Source organism: Hydra vulgaris, chromosome 11, assembly GCF_038396675.1.
Source record: "Hydra vulgaris chromosome 11, alternate assembly HydraT2T_AEP".
In the NCBI taxonomy this organism is placed as follows: domain Eukaryota; kingdom Metazoa; phylum Cnidaria; class Hydrozoa; order Anthoathecata; family Hydridae; genus Hydra; species Hydra vulgaris.
The window spans coordinates 11,736,995-11,744,167 of record NC_088930.1 but is presented as its reverse complement, the minus strand read 5'-3'; the positions used below and the strand labels follow the sequence as shown (position 1 = coordinate 11,744,167).

The window sequence follows — 7,173 nt, the reverse complement described above, 5'->3', positions numbered from 1 at the left end:
GCCTGGCGAGAGATTGATATGAGAATTGTTGACTCATTAATTGAGTCTATGCCTCAAAGAAAGAAAGCAGTAATTAAAAGTCGAGGAGGTCTAACCAAATATTAAGTTAATTTTTTGAAGTTTTTCGAAAAATAATAAGTTAAGTTTTAAAATTATTTGAATTTTCAGTCGATTTTTTGAATGTCCACCTTGTTTTGTCCAAAGAAAAATGTAGTTTGTTAGGGAAAATGTGTTATAAAACTTTTTTAGTGATTTTTAGTATGATTCAAAAGTTTTTAATTTTGCTAACAACATAATAAACTATATAAAAAATAATATGTTCAATTGTTTTACTAGTTTTTTTTAGTTTATGATCAACTTTTGTTCTAAATTTGAGTTTGTCCACCATGTTTTGTCCGATACTGTACGTATAACATACTAAAAATCTACTACGTATAACATACTAAAAATCTACTACGTATAACATACTAAAAATCTACTACGTATAACATACTAAAAATCTACTACGTATAACATACTAAAAATCTATTACGTATAACATACTAAAAATCTACTACGTATAACATACTAAAAATCTACTACGTATAACATACTAAAAATCTACTACGTATAACATACTAAAAAGAAAGGAGAATAAAATAGACCCAAAAAAATAATTTGGGATTGGTTGCCAAAAATTAGGATTGGTTGCTATTTGTTTGGTTTCAACTTTTTGGAAAAACAAAGTTGTTATTGACAATAAACCTTATTTTTATTTGAACAACACCAATAATTCTGGAAACACTGGACTCTATTTTTTTGACATAAATACAGCATCAAACAATATAAAGTTAAAATGAAAAATCAACCAAAGGTAAGTACTCGTTTGAATTGCATTTTTGACAAAAAGAACTTCCTAGTTTAACTTTGCTTCATCGGGCCAAATACCCAATAAGAACGTGTGTTTTTCAAAACATCATGCCAGATTAGAGAAATTCATTAGAAAATATCATAAGAAAGACAATATCATTTTTTGGCCTGATCTTGCTTTGTCACAATATTTACGTAAAGTACGATACTTTATCTAAAATCCAAAAATATTAAGTTTATACCAAAAAAGTATAACCCAGCTGATATTACAAAGTATTATCAATACTTTGTAATAAGTTTTTAATAAAAAGGTTTACACATTAACCAATAAACAGATAATCATTAACCAATAAAGATATTTGGAAACTTAGCTTAATTTACTGATACTGGTGGTATAAAGAATGAAGTAAACGTCTTTTGAATTTTTTTTTATTTAATGTGGCACTGCTAATTTATTTGAATATGTTATTTATAATAATAAATGTCATTTATTGTCTAATTTCTTTTTTACTTAATGTAATTGATTATTTATGTAATTGATTATTAATAATGCATTTAAATCAGTTAACGGAAAAATTTTCTGTAAAACGATTCTATTACATACATGGCCGAGACACTTTTTGTTAGCAGTCAAACTCTAATGCAATATAAAACCATAGCTACTTTATTTTCCTTTAAAAGTCGTATGTCTATCATGATTTTTCAAAAATATAAAAAATACTTTGTTATTTCAAGCGGTACTTAGAAACAAAAGGTGTGCAAAATTCCACTAAGTACAAAAGACGTACCACAATAAGTTAATAAATATTTTTTTCTTCTATTCTATGAAGTAATTAGGTGAATAAAAAAAAAGCAACTGCTTTGAGTAAAAGTAAAAGCTAAAAAGCAAATGCTCATAAAAAAAGCAATTGCTAAAAAATACGTGAATAAAGTTTTTCTTTTACTCATAAGTTTATATATGTAAAACTTACTTCCACTTAGGAGTAAATACTTCATGCCGCTACCAATACAAATCGCTCGTTTTTATTTTTTCGTTTAAAAATGGCCGTTTTTAATATAAATTAGACTGATATTAATAATAACTAAACTGAAAATAATGGTAACAAATATATATATATATATATATATATATATATATATATATATATATATATATATATATATATATATATATATATTAGGAATCTATATGTATATATATATATTAGGGATCGCTAGTATGCGGTATACTAAAAATTTAGTATAAAATTTACCGTATACTGTAAAATAAACTGTAAAAAAAATATTTTTTTGGTGAAACCGCAATAAAAATTTATAACGGTTTAGGTGAAGCAAATGCATTGGTTTTTTATTTAATGTTTTTATTTGTGTGTACTATTAACCATTGGTTACTCATTCTCACAAGATAAATAAAAAATTGAAGTATTTGATCAAAATTAGCAACCACTTGAAGATGGTTGTTATCTTGCTACTAAAAAAAAAACAATTAAAAACAAAAACACATTCATCATGAAATAAGTCCTACAATAAATATGGTATTTAGCAATTTAATTCGTTAAGATAGTATAATATTTATTTAATAATAAATTATTAAGTTATCAAGTCAGTCCAAAAATAATTCACAAAAAAAAAAACTAAACAGGTTTACTAAACTGTATACCCAGTAAACACGCTTTAGTTGGTCCAACTGACGGGCCAGTATTGGCTATAGTTGGCTAACTGTTGGCATTCCATGCCAACCGTTAACCGACGTATAGCGCGTGCTTTTGAATCGTAAAAGTTTCCCGGAAGTTTTATCAAAGTATTTATAATTATATTTAACCCTACTATGCCGTCGCTAGTTGACTTGCACTCGTCACGTTTTTAAACATAATTATATAGTTGGGGTCCATACGGATCCCAACTATATAATTACGTTTTTAGTAAAATAATTCGTTGTTTAAAAAGATTACCCAAGATTTATTCTGTTTTACCAAGAATAATGCGTTACTTTGTTATTATAAAAAAATCTAAACAAATATATATATATATATATATATATATATATATATATATATATATATATATATATATATATATATATATATATATATATATATAATATATGGACCAACACGAGTTGCCCAGAGGATTGCTACCACGCTATAGAGGCAACAGACTACATATTCTTTTTCACACATGTGGTATTTTAATCCATCATTATGCCATATTGAAGATATTTCTGTGTTCTGGCTTGGCGTTATGCGGAGGTCTGCGAAATAGTTTATTTCAAGACTTTACATCTGAAACAGGTATTTTTTTTCTTTTTTATACCTGTTCAGTTCATTTGATAAAGTGCTACACTGTATTATAGGCTATAGAATAAATTACAAATATAGTTACAAATACATTTTATAAATAGTAATGACACTTGCAAGATTAACGGGGAGTAAAGACTATTATAAACAAAGATTATTCTTTGTTACTAATTCACTTTTTCACTTTAGGTGTCCGTGAGTTGTGTGTTTAAGCTTTAATTGGAAAACTACTTTCTGGTCCTTGGATGACAAAATTTTATATTGCACCAGGTACGGGACTTGACTACATATCTGGCATTCAGATAGTAAAAGATGTTCGGAACACTCTTATTGAGAGTAGCAAGAATCCTTTATCTCTACTTAAACGAAAAACTGATTTCTTTGGTAATGATATTGAAGATGTAGTTTTTGATTCAATAATCAGCTTTTGCCCAGTAACTGATGAAATGAGTAAAGCATTAGCTGACTGCCTTAATGCAGTTATTAGCGTCATTGACAGGCAGTACAAGCGGTAATTTGAAATGAGTTCTAATGATCACCTTAAAGACCAGACTAAGTCAGCTAGGCTTCTCAACATTGATTCAGAAGAACTTAGCGCTGTAAAGCACAAAGCTCCAAATGCCACTCTTTGTTTTCTTTCTTCAAAACTTCGTGCTTGCAAAAATAAAACAACTGCTCTGCTATGCAAAAAGCCAAATGATATTCAAAACAAGTTGATATTATGGGCTATCTCTAATGCCAGAAAAAAGCGGTTTACAAATATGCAATGTCATAATGACCTGAAGTTAGAATTGATAAAACGAATAGCAGATAAAATTCAGAAAAAAGAAAACAAAGAACGCAAAAATGTAGAAAAAATATTAAAAAACTGCATGTCTGATCAGGTAAAAGAAATGTTTCCTGACCTAGAAATAAATGAGGCCTCAGATATCGAAGAAATTCTTATTGGAGCTTCTATTGGAAGAAGTATTTGCCACATGTGGTTCGATAATGCCACTAACTCCCAGGATGTATATTATAGCAGAATTGTTGGCATTAAAAAGAAGAAAAGTGATGTATATATAGTTTCTTATTGGAAACCAAAAGAGAACCAAAAGAGAGCAAATATCAACTTTCTGCAGACATAATAAGTGGTGATATGGTCATAACATAATAGAAATGTGTAATAAGGTATATGTTATTTTAAATAATAGTATGTTTTATAAACTTGCATTAATAGATATTATTTACAGATAGTAGGTTAATCTTTATTTTTTATAATAAATTTTACAGTGCCTAATGTATTTCATATTCTCTACCCTTCCCTTTTTTTAAGATAATAAAAAGATTTATAATTATTTAATTTCTTTTTATGTATACATATATGTATATACATATATGTATATAGAAATGTAATTTTAGGTAGTCGGTTAGTTACCGATATCCAACAACCAGGGTTGACCTGGTTGCAACGAGCTATGGGAAACCAAAGCTCATTTACTATTTGACATAAGCAAATTGCCTGGCTCATGACAATTAATTTTAATCATAATGATGGCTATACATTGTTTCAACCCAGAAAGACAGACTTTTGCTTGCATGGATTGAGAGATGTAAGTGTTTAGTTATAATAAATCAGTACACTCTATGCAAATGGCATATGCCATTACCAGATAGTTACGCTAACACAATATAACTTTCTTTTTATTATAACTTATAATTAAATCTATTATATTTCAGGTTAAAAAGTATTAAAGGGTCTACTTCTATCGATTTTTCTGTTTGGTAATGGGAAATGTGTTGTGTATCAGAAGTTAAGTGATTTTTAATTTTTTTTCAAGTTCGGAAATCATTCTCATCTTCTCTAATTTGTAATGGGTTTTTCAGTTATTGTGCTAAATATCTAATATAATTTCATTTATCTTTTATTGCAAGGTTTTAACTATGATGGCAGCTTGCTACTGTAGATGTTTATCTTAAAGACCTCAAGATTATATTTATTATTTCAGTAATAACAGTTACATGTTAATTTATTATGCATTAGTTAATTGTTAACCTTAATTTTTTTTTAAATTTTATATATCTGATATATTTTATCTTATGTATTATTGGAAGGTTACGCAACATGATGAAAACCACACGATTGCTTCGATGGATGTTGATCTTTTTCATATCAAGATTAAACCGGTTCATATTTTGTAAGAGATTGATTATGCTCATTAATGCAATAATAACAGTTATATATTTATTTATCATCCGCGACATAAAGTATCCTTATTTATTATCCGCGACATAAGGCATCATATATAGGTATGGCGATATTAATTTAGGGGTTTACTTTATTTTAGATATCTTTGGATGTGGTTTCTTTGCGTACTAAAGAATCGACTCTTTCTAGCTATTGATGACAGAGTTTTGTTTGCTTCAAAAACTAGGCTTTCTTCAAAGCCACAATTCTGTTAAAAACATTACTAAGCAAAAAAGAAAATCATTATTATAGTCTAAATTTTTTGTTAATGAAGTTGGTTTTAAAAAAAATTACTTTTATTTTTTGCGGTTTGTTGGAATTTATATATAGTTAGATAGATATAAGAACTACGGAAGGGAAAATGAAAGAGAGCCGTGGTGGACATACCCCCCCCCCCTCCATTGTTTATATGGATATATTTTTGTAGGTTTTTAGTTGAACTATTTGGTGTTTTATGATTATTTTTTTGTACTCCGGCCCCCACTGAAATATCACGCCTTTTCCGATGTTATATATGTATATATATATATATATATATATATATATATATATATATATATATATATATATATATATATATATATATATATATATCTTTTTTTATATATATTTTTCATTGAAATTCATTAGTAACGATAAAAAAAAGCGAAAACGCAAAGGCTTTTAATGTATTTAAAGATCACCTAAATGCATTTAAAGATACACTATAGAAATCCTAGCCTTGGTGCATATTTAATAAAATAAATATATATACCCTTAACCATATATATATATATATATATATATATATATATATATATATATATATATATATATATATATATATATATATATATATATATATATATATATATATATATATATATATATATATATATATATATATATATATATATATATATATATATATATATATATATATATATATATATATATATATATATATATATATATATATATATCTTTTTTTATATATATTTTGCGTTTGCGGCACAAGACGAGTAAGACGTATTCTTTTTTTGAGCATAACTTTATTTACAATAAAAATGGAAATAAATATTAAAAATATAGAAAAAATTATCACAAGCAAACTAGAAGAACAAAAAAGAAGTATACTAGCAGAAACGGAGAGATTACTCAAAGATCATGAAAAAAACTTCACTACAATAATAAGTTCGAATTTCAAAATAATAACAGCAAGGTTAGACAAAATGGACGCTGAAATAAACAATAACAAGTTAAATATCAGAAGAGTTGAAAATGAAGTTGAAGAAATAAAAGTCAGCTTAAATTTCCAAGAAGAAAAAGCTAAGGATGAACTTATTCATATAAAAACAAAATATGATAATGAAATTTTGATGTTAAAAAAAAAATCTATTGACTTAGAGAATCGCTCGAGACGTAATAACTTACGTATCGATGGCATAAAAGAAAACCCTGAAGAAAACTGGAGTGATTGTGAGAAGGCTGTAAAAGACATCTTTAAAACAAAGCTAAATATATTAAGTGAAGTAGTTGTGGAACGAGCGCACCGAGTCGGTGCAGTTAAAGATAATAAAACACCAAGATCAATCGTTTTAAAGCTTTTGAATTATCATGATAAAAATAAAATATTAAGCTCAGTAAATAAACTTAAAGGAACCGGTATTTATATTAATGAAGATTATGCAAAAGAAACGATGTTAGAAAGAAAGAAGCTTTGGGAAGAAGTTAAACGATTACGAAACGAAGGTAAATTTGCAGTTATTAAATTTGATAAAATTTAATGTAGAGATTTTAGAAAGTAAACGCGCAAAGTTT

At 26.7% G+C, this 7,173-nt stretch overlaps 1 long non-coding RNA gene across 2 annotated transcripts; it reads left to right on the top strand.

Annotated features, from left to right (window-relative positions):
- Nucleotides 1-2,964: 2,964 nt before the first annotated feature.
- LOC136087188 (uncharacterized) lies at nt 2,965-5,663 on the top strand. Of its 2 annotated transcripts, XR_010641608.1 has the most exons (5): nt 2,965-4,316; nt 4,548-4,738; nt 4,866-5,133; nt 5,241-5,323; nt 5,474-5,663. It is a non-coding gene; the product is annotated as an uncharacterized LOC136087188 (long non-coding RNA). The 2 variants fall into 2 exon arrangements; XR_010641607.1 differs by lacking the exon at nt 2,965-4,316 and having other exon boundaries at nt 4,490-4,738.
- Nucleotides 5,664-7,173: the final 1,510 nt, after the last annotated feature.